Source organism: Pinus tabuliformis, chromosome 7, assembly GCF_031772625.1.
Source record: "Pinus tabuliformis cultivar Carrire ecotype Pingquan chromosome 7, CPIR1, whole genome shotgun sequence".
Lineage (NCBI taxonomy): Eukaryota > Viridiplantae > Streptophyta > Pinopsida > Pinales > Pinaceae > Pinus > Pinus tabuliformis.
The window spans coordinates 1,027,432,923-1,027,454,604 of record NC_142293.1 but is presented as its reverse complement, the minus strand read 5'-3'; positions in this window follow the sequence as shown (position 1 = coordinate 1,027,454,604).

The window sequence follows — 21,682 nt, the reverse complement described above, 5'->3', positions numbered from 1 at the left end:
TTGAGAGAGGATCTAAAATGAAACTGAAGTTCAATTAAATTTTAAATTGGATAACTGCAAAAGACATGATTTATATGAAGAAGACATAATGAATAAACAATATGAAATACAACTCACTGAGAGACAGACCGTATGAGGCAAATCTAAAATATTTTATTATCTAAAAAATGCTCCATCTTAGTACAAATCTGCTTGATAACTTTTTCAAGGGTTCAACCCTGAATACTTCGACAGAATGAAGTATTTAAACAAAATTTACAAAAATATTACAATTAATACCTAAGTGACACAACATTCTATTATTAAGTTTGAACTAACAGAAAATAAATAGTGTGATCAAAAGGAATGAATCTGGTGAAGTGATCTGGACATCTGCCCCTACTTTGGAGGAGAACAGTTGCTGAGTGGCCACTATTTGGGTGTTGCGCTGTTGAAGTTGACCTGTCTTTTTAATCCTAGAATTCACACAACTTGTCCCACCACTGTTCATCTAGAATATCAATCTTTGTTACCTTGCATATATCTCATCTACCTCAGTATACCGATAAAAAGTGGGTTTTACTAAAAAAATGTGTTTTATCTCGTGTTGGATAAAACTTATGTAGCTAATAGATTCATAAAAATATTTACCTGTCATAGAACCTTTGATGTTGGAAGACTTAGTTGTATCCTTGGCAATGTCCTAAAGCTTCTTCATATAGTATTCCCTGGTCATTAATTTGTAATTGATCACAAATAAAGAAAGCACACCTTTCTTGTTCAATCCATCTATTCTAGTGAAAATCCTGTTATCTGCTACCTCCAGAGTGTGACACTTCTCTGTCAGTTGTACAACCAACTTCTTATTTGTTAGAATTTTCTTTACTTCCAGGATGGTTTCTGCTCTGTCATCTACTCCTAGATCATCCAACCCATATCTGTTTTTTGAATTGAGAAACTTTATGATGCTATTGGCTGTAGCAAGAAGTTCTCCCAATTAAGCATTTCTAGTGGAAATATTTTGCATGGCTTTCTCCATCAATTCCTTCCGCTTGAATATAATCTAGATACATGGCGAAATTTAATCTATTTCTTCAATGATATTGTTCCATATGATTTCTTTAACATGAGTCAGTGTGTAGCCAATAGAAGACTCAGTTGTTAACTTCTTCCATGCCTCTATCTAATTTTGAGCTCTCTCTAGCTCTGCTGCATGAAAAGTATTAGTATTTGTTTGATGATCCTGTAGAAGTTTGACTTGAGCCTACAAACTTTTGATTTCTTTAGTCCGGAGAGACATATTTTGTACTGCATTTGCCAACTGATCTGCAGCATCCCCTGTACTTGTTGTAGAATATATGGCTGTAGGAATGGCTATGCTAGGGAGTGCTTCCAAAGGGACAACAACCATTTTGGAATTTTTCTCCTTTTATTTAATCATGTTTTCCATATTTGTCTCCATTTGCTTCAACTGCACACTCTGCTCCATGATGAGCTTCATCACATCTACTTTTTGTGTCTTTATTTCTTCAATATCCTTGGCCAGAGGATCTTCTGTGGCTAGAAATTTTAACTGCTTCCTTAATGCTGCTATATCTAAATTCTTTTTCTTTACAATCTCTACTACAACATTGATGTTTAAAGGATCATAACCCACTTTGATCACCAAGTCATCCAGAGTTTTGATCCGGTGTCTTTGGCAAGTGCAGAGATGTTTTCAATCTTCAGTTGTGATTAAACATTGGCCAATGTAACATGTAGTTTAGACATACTCATATAGTGTTAGTAACAGTGGAAAAAATCATTTCCCCAGTCTACTTATGCATCTCCATTTGGTCAATGGGATGTATATCTTTTGCATCAAACTCAAATAGTGTCTTCTTGTATTCTAATGCTGCCTTGGGCTAGGGAACTAGTGCCTGGAGGAATTCCATTTGCATTTTACCTTTTTCTGAATCAAAGGCTGACAACATCCTTCTTTGAGGACCAGAATTTTGCTTCCAGAACTGATTGTAGGTATTAATATTTAAGGCCTCATTTCTTACTTTTATCTCTTTAAAAATGTCCATTATACTTTTCTCTATCTCCCATGTAGTAGGTGTGTTGGTCTGTATTTGCTACTGATCATGTGAAGCCATGGAGGTAGTGAGAGACATTGTGGTCTGATCACCCACTAATGAGGAAACAAGTGGCTCATTAGTGGTTCTAATGTTCTCCTGCTCTGAATCCATGCTGAGGCTCAGTTTGGAACTAAGCTAGCCTTCTTCCTATACATAATTTTGAATCCTTCACTGAAAAATTATGCTTCTCTTATCTGTTTTCTCCTGCATGGTAGGAGTATGTACTCTAGAGGATGATACCAGCTGCTCTTCTGCCTCCTGTAGGGTATTCTCAACCCATTCTAGCTAGTTTTTTCTTCTCTATCTCTGGTCTAGCTATGTGAAAATAAGCAGTAGATTTGGTTTCTAGTCTTAATTTAGAAATTATCCCTAATGGATCATATGATCAAGTGAAGCTAAGGCTGAACTGCATTTCTTTTAATAGCTTATCTACTTCTTCCCCTGCTACCCTGTAGTTGCAAATGAAATGCCCAATCTGTGTTTTTATTTTGAATTGGAACTTCTTCTTGGCAATTACAAAGTGGATCTCATCCATATTGAGCATCTTCCTTATGTACTCTAGAGAAAAAAATCCTCATTGGGAGGAATTTAGGTATCTTGTAAGGTGCAAGCTCACACCCAAATATTCTCAATTCTGTATAGTTTTGATAGAGTTACCAATCCCATGTCTGATCTTGGTTTGATAGTTGCAACACCTTTCTCATTTCCTCACTGATCCTCGGTTCTATCCTGGCACCTAGGAGACTGATTGCTGGATGCATAAACATCTCTATGCACTATTTATGTGTATATTCCTTTTGTGTCTTCATCACCATTGTAGTCCAGAAGATGATTGACTGTTGATTTCCTTTTTCATCTAGCTTTTGTAAAGCAAGGTTGATGTTGTCTCCTTGAAAGTATAATAACATATAAACTAACACAAAAGCATACTTGAATACCTTCTTAGTTGGGAATTTAATAAGCTGTTGATGAATTGAATATACAAGAAATTGGCTAAAGTTAAACATGATGGAGGGCTTAGAATCAATAGAGAAAATGGAAACAAATCCTATGATGGCCTCATCTACCCACTGATCTGAGTAGTATCCAAGGAGGTAAGAGATAACTGTGATAATCTGCTTGACTCTCTCAGGGAAAATAGAGGAGGGATAGGGAGGGTTTTTCTTTGGCAATGAGGCATCTTCTGTTAAGAAAAGTTCTAGGGTTTTGGCCCTTTTAGCAAAGTCTAATTTCTGGTAAAGTTCAACAAGTGCTTCATAGGAAAAGGGGGTGGAATTCTCCATTGTGGGGTCTTGCATCATCTGGTCTATGGCTTGAGGAGTGACAGTAAATAGAATTTCTCTAGTAGGGCTAATGATAGCCCTTTGGCTTGGTAAATAAAATGCATGACACTTCCTAACAAATTCTATGGTGCTTGGGTATGAGGAAAAATATAGTGGGGTAAATTGGACTCCTAGAACTAAATGTCATCGGATTTGTCAATTTATTTGTCCTAGAGCCAGAAATACATCTCAAAAAGGTCAAATTCGTAGAGAGTTTCATGGATTTTAAGGTCTTTGTCAGCCAAAGGGATGTGGTGAAAATCAATGGGAGGATAAATTAGAGGATTGACAGGTTCTTCTAGTCCCTTTTCCTTTGGAGGCATCTTGGTATGAGGCTAAAGACATTAGTGAAAATTGGATTGGAGGTTTCAATACAAAGAGAGGAGTTAGGTTTTGGGGGCAAGAACAGAGGCAATAGGTTAAAAACGAGTGATCAGACAGTGTCATTGGTGGGTGAAAATGTCGAAGTCTAACAAACTTGTAACAAAGAAATAACAGTGATAGTGTATGAATTCAATAACCAGTTAATGAGCAAAAGGGAGGTTTATATAAAAATCTTGTTTTTCCGTTGAAGACGACATGCGTCTATTGGATTAATGACTAAAACATTTACTGCTTAACACCTTAATTTTGGAGGGAGCGAATGTAATTGGTGGAGTTAACGGGAAAATGATGTGGCGGAAGGTGAGTGGAGGGAGAAATGGGTAGGAAAGTGGTATCGGGAGGCAGAGAAACTTCTTTTCGGGAGGGGGGGGGGGTTGGGAGTGGTTAGCGGTTTCACCTAAGGGGGGTCTGAAAATCTATGGTGTTGAAATGTAGGGGTGGGTGTGGTTTCGTATACCACACATTTCATACCCCACCCCCCCGACCTTGCCCCACTCCCCCCCACCCCCCCCAAATGGTAAAGTTCGAATGGTGAGGGGGGGCTGAAATGGCGCGTGGGACGTCAAGTCTTGGAAGATGGCTGATAGGGCTCCCGGTGGGGCTAACGGGAATTAATTCATTGCATAGTGGGGAATATTTGCAATGTATGGGAAGGTAATAAACTTAGGGATAAGTGGGTGGAGGAAAATATGAGTGGAGGGGTGATTTTGGGGTTTAAAACTTAGGAATAGGGGATTAATACACCAAAATAAAACCTTAGAGCAAAAATTTAATCCTTTTCCATTTCCTTTTGCATATGAAGATAACATTTGAGATTTCCCAATGTGGCACGTTTTCACTGACAACTTGTTCATTTATAAAAATATGAAATGAAGCCATTCTTTTCTTTTTGCTTCCCTAACATTTTGTTTTTCTTTTTCCTTATTTGTTTAGGGCTGCTAACAGCTATCATTTTATTGATATGGATGCCTATAAAACATTAAATTGGCCTAACATTTTAACTTTTCTTTATTTTGCATCCATATCCTAACTTAACATTTTAAAATTATTTTTGGCTAATATACTAACTTATCAAAACTAAATAATGTTACAACATCAGCTCTAGTTAGGGATTGCTTCCCCTGTGGGATGCAAAGAACAAGTAGGTCCAAGTGCATTCTCCCTAGGCTATGGAGGCTTTGCTGAAACAAATACTCACTTTGAATTTTTTCAAAAATAAAATAAACTCTCTGGATATTTATAGATGATGAATGAATGTAATAAAAATTAATAATGAATGTAATGTTTCAAGTGTTTCCCATTGACTGGAATGAGGAATATTCTCCTTCCAAATTTTGTAGGATAAATGTATTTTTCCCTTTGACTTCTACAATGCTAAAAGGACCAAACCAGAGGTTGTCAAATTTTACATGCTTGCCTTTATCTTCCCTCCTTGTATCCCATCTAAGCACTAGGTCACCTTTCTTGAAATTTCTTTCTCTAGCCTTTCTATCAAACAATTCTTTCATCTTATTTTGGTATTTCCTTAGTTCATTATGAATTTCATCCCTATATTCATTCAACTCAATAATTTGATTAATCCTTCTTGAGAAATCATCTTTTTCTTCATAGGATTCCTAAAGGAATCTCATAACTGGTAAAGCTAAATGAGTAGGAAAATCTGCTTACTTGCCATAAACTAATTGGAAAGGAGACTTGCCTGTTGATCTCTTAGGAGAAACTCTGTTTGCCCAAATTGCATGGATTAGATGGTTGTCCCAACTTTTTTTATGGTCTTCAAGAGTCTTCTTAATGAACTTAAATAAGCTCTTGTTGGAAGACTCTGCTAGGTCATTACCCTGTGGATAATATGGTGTAGAATGGTGTAATAGGATTGAATACTTTTGACAAAACTCAATCATCTTAACACTGTTGAAAGTTGCTACATTATCTGTAACAATATGTTGATAACATCCAAATCTTTATAGGATGTTTTCTTCAAGAAATTTAATCACAACAGTATCAGTTGCATTTTTAACAGGTATGGCTTCTACCCACTTGGTAAAATAGTTTGTAGCAGTTAACATCCATCTGTGTCGATTACTTGATTATGGATGAATTTCCCCTATAAAGTCCAACCCCAATTGTAGAAAAGGAGCATGAATTAATACTGGAACCAAAGGAAGTGCTGACAACTTCTATTTCCCTGCAAATAATTGGCATGGTATGCAACATCTTACTCTTGCTCCAACCTCTTTAAAAAGTGTGGGCCAGTAGAAAATTGCTTTTAAAATTTTGTAGGATGTTTCTCTCGAGGCAGAGTGTCCACCACGAAACCCTGCATGGAATTGATCTATAATTCCCTCTGTTACATTTTTAGTTAAACAAAGAAGAAGGATATTAAGAGGGTATTTCTAGTATATATTAGCATTGATAATGCAATATTTTACTTCTTTAAGTTTCAGGGCTTTGCACTACTTCAAATTAAGATAAGTTGGACATTGAAAACCCCTACTAATGTGTACAATATCAAAGTACCACTCAGAGAGTAGATATTTCTGAACTATGTGAACAAGAATGGCTTGATCTAAAGAAATAGGTTCTTGTGGATTCTCCCCAGATGAAATTTTAGAAACCAAATTTATCCCCAATAGTTTTGTAGTTGGACTCCGCTAACAATTTGGCTAGACCTTGGCCTTTTACTAGCTTCATGGTCTTGATTTCAAGGTAAAATTCAAGGATTTTAGCACTCCATCTCCTTCTTCTTCCATCAGTATCAGGCTGGGTCAAAACGGTTTTAACAATGTGATTAGGGACATAAGCTGTAATTTGTGAATGCAGGACATAAGTTCTAAAGGATTTGAGGGCTTGAATTAAGTCATAAGCTTGTTTTTCAATAATATCATACCCGAGTTCAACATCGCTCATAACTTTGGAAAATAAGGCTATAGGCTAGTCATCACCATTTGTGTTCTTCTGTAAAAGTACAACAGCTAGGGTTGTCTCGAATGTAAAAGAAAATATGCTAAAAGGTGAAGAATAATCAGGGCTAGCTAATGTAGGGGCCTCAGATATAGCCTTTTTGATATGATCAAAAGCATATCTAGCAGAAACTTTCCATTTCACTTCATTGTTTTTCTTTAGCGTATCAATTATTTCCCTAACTATCTCTGCATCATTAGGGATGAACCTTTTGAGAAAATTAATCTTTCCAAGGAAGGTTTGTATTTCTTTCTTATTCCTTGGTAGAGATAGGGCTTGAATAGTTGAAATTCTCTTTGGGTCTATTATAACTCCCTCCTTGGAGATTATATGCCCTAGTAATTTCCCTTCCTTTACAACAAATAGAGATTTATTTGGATTGATGGATATGGAAAATTTCCTGCACCTGTCAAAAGCCTTGCTCAAGTGTTTTAAATGTTTTCATCAGAATCAGAGAAAACCATTAAATCATCTAAATAAATGACAGTAAATTCAGATTTTTTACCTACAAATTCTAGATCCATGGCTCTCTGAAAATTGGCTCAAGCATTGGTCAATCCAAATGACATTCTAACATACATAAATGTACCCCAAGGTGTGGTGAAATCAGTTCTATCTTGGTCAACTTGACTTACCATGATCTGGGTGTAACCCGAAAATCCATCTAGCATAGAAATCCTATTTGCACCTTAAACTTTCTGAAGTAGATGATCAATTTTTGGAAATGGATAGTTATCCTTTAAAGATGATTTGTTCAGATTTCAAAATTCTACATATAGCCTAGTCTCATCATTTTTCTTTCTGACAGGAACTAGGTTGGATACCCAATCAGAATACCTTAAAGGTACTAGGATATGAGCATCAAGAAGCTTTTTAATTTATTTCTCAATGGTTGGAAATAGTAAGGGATTGATTCTTCTTAGTTTTTACTGAAAGGGTTTCGCTTCTAGTTTCAAAGGAATCTTAAGCTCAATCAAAGATGTATCATAAGTTTTTAACTCATTATAAGACCAGGCAAAAAAATCTGTGTAATTTTAAGAAGATTCAAGTATTTTATTTTTACATCCAAAGGTAAGGTTGATGACAATTTAACATTTCTCACACCATTCAAAGTCCCAATATTGAATTCTTCGATTTATTCTTCAGGCAAGTTAAACAAGGGGTTTTAGAGACATTGTTATTATCAAATAGTTTTTCCAACATAACTAATCCTTTAGGAATAAAATTATTAGATAATTGGATGATATCATGATCAAGAATTTTAGGATTGAATGAAGTTTATATATTTAGGTGATTTGATTCTTGAAGATCGTTTTGATCTTCTTCAATTTTCATATTTGAGAATTCATCAATAACTTGAAGGAAAGATTTTAATTGTTCATCATCTTCAAAAATATGCTAGTGTTTAAGGTTATCAAGAATTGATGGTCTATACTTGGCTTGAATTTGGTACTCTAACAATACTCGCTTAGAGATTTTAAAAGAGCTTGTGAGACAATTAGTGAGTCAGCACACATATTTTCATCTCTGGGAATAGCAGTTATGTTAAATCTTTGGAAGAAATTTTCAATTGTGTACCAATCTTCATTTCTATAGGACCTAAGTCTTGGGTGTTTGGTTTGACACATATTTCTAACCTGCTTCACTATAAGCTTAGAATCGGAAAAGAAACTCAAGTTTTGAACCTTTAGACTCTTAGCTAGCTCAAGACTAAGAAGAAACGCCTCATACTCAGCCACATTAATGGTGACCTCAAATTTAAGTTTACATGACTGAATTATGTTTTCTTTATATGGTGAAATTAAAACAATTCCTACTCCTGCTGCTGCTCCTTCTTTTGAGCACAAGCCATCAAAGTAAAGTTTCCAAATATTTGATCCTACAATTTTACGTTTGGAAACAATATTTTCAATGGCAAGCTTAGTGTTTGATGCATATTGTGAAGATAACTGAAAGCAACCAATATCCTAATCTACTGCATAGATAGGGTGGTTTTTTTCTTGATCATACCTACAAACAGTATGAAGGAATTTGACTTCCCTATATAACCTTAAATGTTCACCTCCATAGACTGGAATATTATCAAAAGACATGTCCATTTGAAGTGATCCTCCAAGTTTAGCACAACATGATCTATATAGGAGCATGCCAAACTTGGAAGGAATATCAGTGGCAGCTATGTCTAAAACTATACTCTTGACATGTAATTGAGCTAAGGTCACAACTAGGTCTTTGATCAATCCTAGGCATGGTAATTTCTTTGAATCAAAGGTGTAAATATCATGATAAGAATGGGTAACTTGTAATTGAAGCTAGTCCATAATTACCTTTGGCATAAGTTTATAAGAAGCTCTAGACTCTAGCATGAAGTTATACAAAAGAAAGTAATGAGATTTTAAAGTTACATAAAATGGTGGAACAATTTCATCAATCATATTACAACTAGGGCCAAACACTACCGAGGGCTTTTCATCTTGCAAACTAATAACATCTCCCTTAGAATATACACTAGAGGATTGTATCCATTTAGACACTTTATTTTTATAACCAAGGTTTATGGAAAGCTCAACTAAAGGTATAGGAATCTTGACCCTTTCCAATTCCTTTTCAATACTAAAAGTTGTCAAAATAGTCTTGTCAGATGAAAAGGTTTTAGTGGATGACTATGTAGTTTGAGGTGTTGGAGTTTGTGTTTGAATGGATTTTATTGCAGGTTCAATTGTAGTGGTATATTTTGAAGGTCTTTTGGGACCTGATGTAGGTCTTAGATCATACCTCTTATTCAATTCTGCAATCACAAATTCAGAGAATGAAAGGTATTTTGAAAGTTGAGAATCTCCTTTTTCTTGTTCAAAAGACTGAGGTGAAGATGAAGGAACTATTGCCATTTGTACTATTGAAGAATCAATATTATTGATATATTCAGTGATTAAAGGGCCTGTATCCTGTGGTTGTTGATCATCAATCAACAAAGGCGGTTAAACATTTTGATCAGAACCTAGTCTCTGAAGAATTTGCATTTGAGGAGTTCTTCGGAATTGAGTTTGAGCTTGAGGTCTAACAGTAGTTTGCTGAGAAGTTCTAGGTTGTGTTTCGATTTTAGAAATCCTATTAGAAATGTTTCTAAGTAAAGATGTAATTTCATCAATTTTCTGATCTTCAAGTTTAGATTTGGAAGAAGACGAGTCATCAACCCTAGCTTTTAGTTTTCTTTCTTCTTTCTCTGCTTTAGCTTTAAGTTTTCTAGAAGTTGACCTATTAGCTTCTACCTCTATAGCATTTTTTTGCATGCGCTCTAATGTATTAGAACCCTTTCCCTTAGCATGACTGCAAAGTCATCTTCAAATTCTTTAGAAAACCTGACCTTTGTAGCTGCTACTGGTGGTTTATAATCAATAGGAATTTTATGATAGAGTTTTTAAAATCTTTTGATGAATTCAACAATTGGTTCACCAGGGTTTCTCTTCAATTCTTCAAATTCAGTGAGAAAGTAAACAAGATCTTTCTTTACCCCCATTGGTTTTTAAATATAGTTATGAGCTCATTCCATGTCATAACAGAGTCAGTTCTAAGTTGCCTAAACCATATCCTAACATTTCCTTCTAAAGATTGTACAAATAATCTCATATAAAGATCTTCATGTTCTACGTTCATATTGTCAGAAAAATCTAGGAAAGATGATACACGATCCTTTGCTGAGGGACCTTTTTATCCATTAAATCTAGGTAGATGTTTTAGATATCCATCAGGAAAATTTTCCAAGTTTGCAGGGAGAACCAGAGCAGCATACCTTGCTTTCACAATGGGTCGAAAAGCCATAATAGCAGGAGGAGTGTGGGGTGATTGAGTGGATGATGATGAGGAAGAGGAAGATGATTAAGATGAAGGAGATGAATATGAATCCATAGAAGTATTAGTATGTGGAGGAGAGAAAGAGGGAGGAGACCTCTTTGAGGATTTCAAAGGTGTTTTAATAACCAACTTCTGAACTCCTGGTGGAAAGTCTTCTTATTATCAAACAAAGCATTTGAATAGACAGAAAATGTCTCTTCAAGATTAGTAGAGGTTGAAAGAATATAATAAGGAGTTGGAGTAATGAAGTTTGCAGGCTTGAATTCAGGTAAATGTAACCCCAATTCTTCCTCAGATGAAGGTGATTTTATAGGAATGGATGGGACTTGATATGTCTCAAGTGATTGTATTAAAAAGGCTGATGGAATATCTGCTCCTCTAGAATGGAGTTCAGAAACCCTAGGAGGTAGTTCAGTCTAATCAAGATGGGATGGCACAGATGAAAAAGGATCTACAGATGAGATGTCTTCAAGGTGTAAAGCTGAAGAAGAAGAAAGGGTTCTATGTCTTCTCCTTGAAGAGGCTCCCCTGATAAGTCTTTCTGGAGCTAGAAGAGGGTTAACAATCTCAGAATCAAAACGTGATCTAGTATGCTTAAATGGATCCAGCTTGGACCAATGGAATCACCAGGTGAAATATTTTGACCTATATCTTTATCCTTTATTCACCTTAAATGAAAGGGAGAATCGTTGCCCCAGGGAAAATTTACCTTTCAATACTTCACTCCCTGGCAACGACGACGATCTGATGTTTTCCTTTGAGATAACATTAGGTTAATTAGTTATGCCAAAAAGTCTATAATGTTTTGTTTTTTTAAATGATTGGATGACTAGTGAACTGTTTATAAACAGGTGCTTTAAACTTAGATAGATTCTTAATAAAATAAAAGGTTGTTCTTTAAATGCACAGTTATTTTGATTTTAGTGGGATGGATAAGTAAAATATGGAGAAGTATATTTGATTTAATATCCAAATTGAGTATTTAACCATTTATAAGCAAAAATCAAGAAAAAAATGTTTTCTTAATCAAAAAAATATAATCAGACTATCACAAAGATCTAGTGCAATTTATACTCAAAGAGGAATTTACAACATGGAAAATTGTAGGGGCTAATGTTCCTTGAGTGAGCTAATTTCCCATGTTTTTTCCACAAAAAAGATTTGCCAATTTCCAATTTTTATAAAAGATGATTCACCCAAATTTTAAAATATAAAATTATTTTACCTTAAAAATTGCCAACATTATATAGAGACTATATATAAAATCATTGTAAATTTGAATAATTTTACAAATATATCAATAAACATTTTATAGTTTGCATAGTAGGGATTAGTGATATTCGCTAATGTTTTTAAACTTCAGGAAAATTTTCCATCCTTAAAAGTTTCCTTGATTTACACTAACAAATAGTTTTGTAAATTTATCTCTTATTTAAATTACAACTTCACAGAAGATCTAAAATGAAACTGAAATTTAATTAAATTTTAAATCAAATAACTACAAAAGACATTATTTATATGAAGAATACATAATGAATAAACAAGATGAAATACAACTCACTGATAGACATACCATATGAGGCAAATCCATAATCTTTTATTATCTAAAAAATTCTCCAGCTTAGTATAAATATGATTGATAACTTGTTATAGGGTTCAACCCTGAATACTTCGATATAATGAAGTATTTAAACAAAATGTACAAAAATATTACAATTAATTCCTGAGTGACACGAAATTTTATTATTAACTTTGAATTAACAGAAAAGAAATAATGTGATCAAAAGGAATGAATCTGGTGAAGTGATCTGGACATCTGGCCCTGCTTTAGAGGAGAAAAGTTGTTGAGTGGCGACCCTTTGGGTGCTGCACTGGTGAAGCTGACCTGTCTTTTTAATCCTAGAATTCACACAACTTATCCCACCACTGTTCATCTGTAATAGCAATATTTGTTACCTTGCGGTAGATCTCATTTACCTCAGTATACCAAGAAAAAGTGGGTTCTACTGCAAAAATGTGTTTTATCTCGTGTTGGATAAAACTTATGTTGTTGATAGCTTCATAAAAAGCTCTCCTGTCATAGAACCTTTGATGTTGGAAGACTTAGCTGTATCTTTGGCAATGTCCTGAAGCTTCTTCATGTAGTCTTCCTTGGTCATTAATTACAAATAAAGAAGGCATACTTTCTTGTTCAATGCATCTATTCTAGTGAAAAACATGTTAACTACTACCTCCAGAGTGTGACACTTATTTGTCAGTTGTACAACCAAGTTCTTCTTTGTTAGAACTTTCTTTACTTCTAGGATGGTTTATGTTCTGTCATATACTCCTAGAACATTCAACTCATATCTGTTTTTGGAATTGAGGAACTTTATGATGTTATTGGTTGTAGCAAGCATTTCTCCCAATTGAGCATTGATCATGGAAATAGTTTGCTTGGCTTTCTCCATCAATACCTTCTGCTCAAATATAATTTGGATACATGGCCAGATTTAATCTATTTCTTCAATGATATTATTTCATATGATTTCTTTAACATGGGCCAGTGTGTAGCGAATAGAAGACTCAACTGCTAACTTCTTCCATGCGTCTATCTAATTTTGAGCTCTCTGTAGCTTTGTTGCATGAAAAGTCTCAGTATTCATTTGATGATCCTATAGAAGTTTGACTTGAGCCTATAACCTTTTGATTTCTTTAGTCTAGAGAGACATGTTTTGTATTGCATTTGCCAACTAATATGTAGAATCCCATGTACTTGTTGTAGAAGATATGGTTGTAGGAATGGCTTGTCACACGGAATCTGTCAAGGGTGCGGACACGACTGACCTTCCTAGAAGTCTAAGACATTCTAATGACAAACAAGACAAAATGGAGTGATCTTTCTCTAAATACACCTTTTACAACATGAAAACTACAAGTGTTTAGGCTTACCTTATTCCAAAACGCTGTTGTTGAAGTCCGTTCTTGACGATCCGGATGAGCTCCTCCTTCAAGTCAATTCCTGCAACCACAAACAATCAAACAATTACCAAGCACTTGCATTTCATATAATAAAACATATATTCAACATGCAGACCAAGGAACACATGAAATAACTCATTAACACAAGCTATTGAGAAAAATAAACCAGTTTGTATTAATAACGAAACAAAGAAACTCTTACAACCTGGCCTTGGTGTTGTGCAAGTTCCTCCCAGGGTCCATCAAGGGTTTTCCTCTACTTTGACAAAGCTCACCCTCTCCCAAGTAGAATCAAGTGAAGACAATCTCTCCTCACAAAGGCTCTAATGGAAGACCTAAATCCTGCAGCATTTACCCAAAGAAAATGTATAGCTCCAACCTCTTCTCCTTCTGGCTCAATGCCTTCATTTATAGTGCTGTAAAGAGGTTATTCAGGTCCACTATCAATGGGATCATCCCCCTCTATGGGTGGGATAGCTCCCTTATTGATGGGATAAGTTCCCCCTTAATAGAGATACATGAACCAACTGGAGGCGCATCCATTTCATCAAACCGACCTCTAGAATGTTCTAGAAGTAACCACAAGTAACTTTTTCAAGATAAAACTCGCGCATTTTGCCTTTTACAGAGGGACGCACCTGTCCCTTAACATACAGAGCGTCCATGGACGCATATTTTGTGAACATGGTCAGCGTCCCCGCAGGTAAGGCTAGAGAGAACCTGCGACCCCAGAGATAAACATGATTTTTACAAGACTTTCTCTCTTCTTTGAGTTTGAGATGGATAACAGAGGCATGAGACTTGCCTAAGAGGGTAGCATGACTTGTTGATTGAGCCATACTAACTGTAAGTAGTCAAGGTGACATTTTTTAGTGTAACAGATTGCCCCCTAAAGTGCGAAGCCTGGAATAGAATAGGGTTTTGTAATTCTAGGAAGGGTGAAGCGCTTTATCATTTCAAGGATTGCCTTGTGGATGGCCTGGTTGGAACCTGCAATTTTCAACACAAAATACATGGATAAGATTATATCATCACTGAGGTAGGCATTCCCATACTCAGATTCAAAACTTTAACTAATGGACTAACTATTCTGATACAGGAATGATCTTGCAGTACATCATTTTTATAGACTTTTGTAGACACAGTATGGACGCAGCCATCTGTTTATGATTAGTCTACATAGATAATGAATACAAAACTCCTCGCAGCCTGGATGGTAGAAACTAGATCCAGGGTCTTCACTTCTACTTCCCGAATTGGTACGATTCTAGCCATGTGATTAAATGATTCGATGTCGAACATGTTAGAAACCACTTGATTACCAGTCAATGATGTAAACTGTTAACAAGCGTGAGAGAAACCACCAGTAATGTCAATGGTCCTCAAAGTACCAAGCACAACCCGTGAAATGTGAATAGATGTTTTGATGTCGAACACTTCACGGAATCCTTTGATCGAAAGTCAATGATGTAAACTGACGTCAAAGGCGAGAAACCTGCCATTGATGCATGCAGACTTCAAGGTACTGTCGATTCCTAAGTCATCTTTCTAGATAATGTGTCGATGTCGATAGAAAGCGACCCGTTGCAGGCAAGCCTGCAACACGAAATCATTGTTCAAGTTGAAGAAATGTTGCTGTAAGGACTGACTCAGGGATGGTCAATGGATGACAAGTATTTTGCAGATGAAAGTTTTGCTTGCAGACCTCTTGAACACATAACGACACAACAGATGGTTTGGTGACGAATAACTCAAAGTTGATCCCTGAACCCGGTTAAAGATTTTCAAAGTGATTTAGTCAACTGTGAGGTAAAAGATTTCCCAACCCAGGTGAATGAAAAGTGTCGTGTTCAAGAGCGGTAATAAAGTTTCTTCTGAGGCAAAAGGTGACAAATAGGTTCATTCTTCTCTTTTTTCCCCCACCATTTCTGGCAAGTACCTCTTTATTTTTAACAAGCTTGAGGAGGATAACATATGCTTGATTATAAGCTCATCCTTCGGACGAGTCCAACCTAGTTTAAATGCGAACCCTAGGAAGGAGTGGTTCGTTCCTGTTTGTAATTGAACAGGTCCTTTACTGTAAAAGTTTAACGAGCCCAGTATAGGAGAAACTCGGCGTTTTTCATTTTTAGAGAGTCTGAAAAACTTAAGGAAACTCCACGTTGAACTTTTTCGTATATTTGTGTCCCTCAAGCCCGAAAAAGTATAAAATAATACCTGGGGGAACCGCTTGATCTTGCGACCAAGGAGTACTTTCATAATAGTATCGTTGACCTGAAAAGTAAAAAGCGATCAAAGACACGTCGTTTTATTTCCTTATCGAGTTTGAAACGACAAAAACCCGGCAATCTTTTCCTGATTTTACGGTCAGAAAAGAGCTAAAAGGGGACCGTCTTTTAATTCCGTTTTAACGAGTGAAAAAGAAACACTCGGCGATCTTTTCATGTTTTAGGAGTCAGAAAAGGGCTTAAAAGATGACTCTGAAATTTTGTTTGTGAAAAATTACAATTTCCCTTGAAATCCCTTCGTCCTGCACAAAAGCGACACATTACTCATACCTGTTTAAAATAGGCAAAAATACATTTGAAAACATCTTTTCATGGTAAAAAATGAACTAATTCATCCAAAAAACCTATAAAAAGACCTTTTACCATGTCATTTTTACCGTTTCACTGTTGAGGTTGAAAAAGGAGCTTTTGACAAGAAACTTCCCGTGGTTGCTGCGGAAAATCTGACCGTCGGAATCGAACGCCGCTTCACCGAGGTATTTTACACATCCCACTCTTCATTTTTATCCGTTTAGTTTTTTGTTTTTGGTCTCTGTTTCATTTTTTGGGGGGGTTTTGGGTTCAAAATGCGCCCCTCGGCGGACGCAGGTGCCCTTCGGGTGTGCCGCGTCCCCCGACTTTTTCTCACACGGGAAAAAGGTCTGGGGACGCAGTCCGCCTTCAGGCGAGCTGCGTCCGGACGCCCTGTGCTAAAAAGCCGGGGTGCGTCTTCCGCAAAGGGCGCATTTCAAAACCCTAACTCTCTCAAAAAACCACCAAATTTTCTCAAATTAATTTCTAATTGACTCTTTTGATGTGCAGGGCCAAAACATGTTAGACTGGAGAGAGAGAGAGCACGTAGAAGACGATGAAGCTGCGATTAACCACCAACCCTCTCTGGATGCCTTAAGAACATGTGGATTGTACAAATATTGGACCATACCGGGCATGAGGGGCCAGGTAAGATTTTTGGAATGGCTAGTTGAGCGATGGAACGTTCAAGATCAATGTTTTTACATTGGAGGGCACCAGCTCGAGATAGAGCCCTCGGATGTATACTTTCTCACTGGCTTGCCAAACAGAGGTGAGCAACTCAACCTTGCGGGGACCAGGCCGGGTGGCCAATCCCTTGATGATCTCCGCGAGGAGTGGTGCAGACCAGGGACTCACCATAAAAAAGGTGTGGAGATAAAGCACATCGCTCTGGCGGAACTTAGAGTTATTGCATTTACGGTCACTAGGATTTGTGGCGCGGCCGCCTTGCACATTGCTTCCGGATCCCAAATGCGGATGGCAGTTGACTGTTACCAAGGCACCATCTTCAACTGGTGCGAAGCTGTGTCGGCTCATATGAAGAGCCAACTAACCAAGGCAAAGAACGGACGACTAAAGACTTTTGGATATGGGCCTCTAGTCGTGAGCTTTGCCTTGGAGAGAGTTCCTATGCTGATCCCTCAGCAACTCACTGTTGATGACTTGGGTCCTCGGGAGCCAAAGCTTGTTCGATGGGTTGCGGTGATGGCCCGGCATCCTGACGAGGGTGCTGCAGTGGTTCGATTCTCAGACAGTTACTTCGACTGGCTAGAGGGCCAGCTTTTTGTGATACAAGACTTTCCATATGCCGGAATGGATTTCAGAGGTGATCCGGACATGGTTCTTCCACAGGGAGAACAATGGGATGACAGAGGTACTTTCATTTTCACAAGTTTTCTAATTATGTATTTTTTTTATTTTTCATATATATCGTCTCAAAGTAACAGTAAAATTTTAAAAATGCAGATGTTGGACCACAGCGTCCAGCCAATCTCCGTCCTTATGACAGACGACATCCAGCTGCACCGGCACCGGCCTTACAGGATGCGACAGCAGAAGTACTAGCCGATTTGGAGCATGATCTAGAGCGTCTCACGGCAGATATACCTGAGACTACTATGGATGACATTCCAATGAGGCTTCAGCGCTTCGTGGTTGCAGTCCCTGGACCGTTTAGGAGATTTCTGCGCAAGATAGCCCGCGCAGTGGTGTCGTACAGAGAGCACCACCAGTGATTGACTAGTCACTTTTGTAGTCACATGTGACATTTTTGACTTTTTGCACTATCATTTTGCCGATCATAAGGTGTGTTAAACCTATGATCGAAGACGATGTATATATTTTTGGACACACTTCTATCTATATCTATATATCACTATTATCGGCTTATCTTGTTTAACATGTATGATGAAATGTCTTTAAATTTACTTGCATGATTATTATAAATGTCTGTCCAACACTTGAGAAGCAATTGCATCTGCTAATGTATTCAAAGACCTTGGAATATGTTGATATTCAATGTAATCAAATTCACGTTCCAAGAGACGCACTCTCAAAAACAACCTTAATAACACAGGATTTCTAATGGCATAAACTCTATTAAGCTGTAATACAACAAGTTCAGAATCTAACCTCACTATCAAACGTCGAATTCCAAATGAAATAGATTCGGATAATAATTCAACCACTGCACTGTATTCTGCAATGTTATTCGTTGTTTGACCGAGGCTTACCCCATGCATAGAAACTAACTCGTCAGAGGGCGAATAGATAACCCAAGCTGCGGAAGAGATATTCCGTGTACTACGACAAGCACCATCAGCAAATCCAATGTATGTTTGGAGAGGCGTCGACATCTACAATATCAAGAGTAAAACCAAGATGAGCCAAAATAATGACGAAAAACCACACTTGCTAAGCTAAGCACACTGACTAAACTAACACACTTGCTAGCTAGAAAGGAAATCTAACCTATCTAAAAATTTCTCCATCCATCATTTTAAGCATAATACCTCTTTAGGTAAAGTCCATTTCTGGGTTTGCCCAAAGAGTCCCCATCAAAATCAACTAACTCATAAGCCCCTTTTGCTAGCTTTCGCTTTACAATGTAGGGCCCATGCCACATGGGAACGAATTTTCCAGCACCTAGCTTATCGTTAGCTTGATCATATAATAGTACTAGGTCTCCTTCCGAAAAACTTCGAGGGGTTACATTTTTATCGTACTGAGCTTTCATTCGTTTCGCGTGAGTCTCGATAGCTAAAGTAGCGTCACGTCGAGTCTCATCTAATTTAGCTAAGTATAACAACCGTTTCTCCTCTTCGGAAGTAGCTGGAAGTAATTCGACAGCCATTTGAAGTGATGGGATTTCGCACTCAATAGGTAACACAGCTTCTAAGCCATAAACTAGCTGAAAAGGGGTGAAACCTGTTGAATTTTTCACTGAAGTTCGATATGCCCATAGCGCCGAAAATAACATGTTATGCCAATTCGTTCGATGGATACCAATGATCCGTCGAATCATGACGACTAGAACTTTGTTGATTGACTCAACCAAACCGTTGGCTTGCGGATAATAAGGTGTAGAGCTATCGTGGCGCAAACCAAGCTGGCTTGTAAGTTCAGTCATCATGACATTTCGAAAATGGCTTCCATGGTCCGTAATGATTGCTTGTGGGACACCAAACCTAGTTATGATATGATTGAATACGAAAAGTGCAGCTGTCTTGCCGCTTGCGTCGAATGTAGGCATCGCCTCGGCCCACTTAGTAAAATAATCAACCGCAAGGATGATATACGCATGCCCCCCGGCCGAGTGAGGGTTACAAGTAATAAAGTCAATGCCCCATTTGGCGAATGGACCAGCGGCAATTATAGGGTGGAGAGGAGCAGGTGGAGCGCGCATCTTGCGATCAAACACTTGACAGTTGTGGCATTTTCTGACGGCAAGGATACAATCTTTAAACATAGACGGCCAGAAATAGCCAGCGCGCAACACCTTCTGAGCTGTGGCATACCCAGACATATGACCGCCACATGCTCCAGAGTGACAATCATTCAAAACTCTCTCAGCCTCATCGTGAGTTAAACAACGTCGAAAAACTAAGTCTGCCCCCAGGCGATAAAGTGTATCTCCAATAATTCTGTATTGCTGGGATTGAAACCGAATTTTTCGACGGTTTTCCTTGGAAGCTTCAGGCCGAAAGGTTTGGGTTTGGAGATAGATGATTATATCCCCATACCACGGATCTACAGTGCTAATAAGAAACAAAGATTCGTCCGCAATGGACTCCTCTGCCACAGTCTCTGTGTCAGCACTCGGGAAATCACACATCAATTCCGCAAAGACTAAAGATTTCTTAGACTTGGACTTCTCAAACTCCAAGTCGAACTCTTGCAGGATGACGATCCATTTAGAGTACTTGCCCCCTAGCAGTTGTTTTGTCAAGATATAAATCATAGGGTTGCAATCCGAAATAACAGTAGTTTTGCGGAGAAGAATGTAGTGACGAAAACGCTGGACAGCTTGAACGGCTGCCAGGGCCAATTTCTCCACATGTGAATATTTTAACTCAGTTGGATTTAAGGTTCTGCTAAGGTAATATATCACATGCTCTGCCTTGAATTCATCTTCTTGAACTAACACCATTCCAATGGTGGAATGCGAAGCTGCGAGGTATAAGAAGTAGTCCTGGTTGTAGTTGGGAGGATGCAATAACGGTGCATGGGTCAACGCGTGTTTCAGTGCATCAAAAGATTGTTGAGCAATCTCGTCCCAAAAGAATTGTACGTTCTGTTTCAACAACCGTGTAAAACCTTTAGTGACCTCGGCGTAGTTAGGGATGAATCGGCGTAAAAAGTTTGCTTTCCCTTGCAAACTTTGGAGTTGGCGCAAACTCGAAGGAGGAGGCAATTGGATGATAGCCTCGACTTTCGAGGGATCGACGCGAATGCCGGTTTTGGAAACAACAAATCCCAGCAATCGACCTGTTTCTATACAGAAAACACACTTGTGGGGATTCAACCGAATTCGATAATGCCTACACCTCATAAAGATTGCTCGTAGGTGGACAAGGTGATCAGCTCGGTGTAAAGAATGAGCAGGCAAATCATCGAGATAGGGTTGCACAATGTGCTTGATGTCATGAAATGCATAAGACATGGCCCGTTGAAAAGTAGCACCGGCATTCTTAAGGCCAAAAGGTAATTTGCAATAAGCAAATGTCCCCCATGGACAAATGAATGCCGTTTTTGGTTGATCGGCAGGTAGAATATTGATTTGATTATAACCCGAGAAACCATCCATGAAGGAAAACATCTCACTTCCGGCACAATCATCAATAATTTGATCGATATAAGGCGTAGGATAGTTGTCTTTTGGACAAGCTCGATTGATATCCCTATAATCGATACAGATTCTTATTGTTCCTTGTTTTTTATTGACGGGAACAATATTCGATACCCAATCCGTTAACGGGATCGGATAAATGAAACCTGCTTTCAACAGCTTTTCGACTTCGGCTTTGATTGCAGCTGCTTTTCGAGGGTGAATCTGACGCAACCGTTGCCGAATGGGTTTAGCATCCGGGTAGGTTTTGATTTCATGAACAACAATGGCAGGATCGATTCCTGGCATTTCTTCGTAGGACCAGGCAAACACGTCGCGGAATTCTTGGAATAGGGCCTTGTAAGTTTCAATTTCTTCGTCAGTACATGCGGCACCTATATGAATGTTCTCCTTGATTCCGGGCTTCACTGAAATATCAATGGGAATAGTACGAGAAATATTCCCTAAATTCAGCTCTGAATCAGAATGTTTCGTTGGATCCTGAGCGTCTTTGACATATTCAGCGGTAAAGATAGATGAAAAATCATTTTCAAAGCATCATCCTTAGGTAAAAACGAAGATCTGTGATGGAGATCGTCCCATGGTAGATCATCTACACTTAGGATTTCGCGAAGTTGTTCGTCAGATGACACTTCTTCGGGAAACGTTATCCGTTCTAAGGGTGAGGTGAAAAGT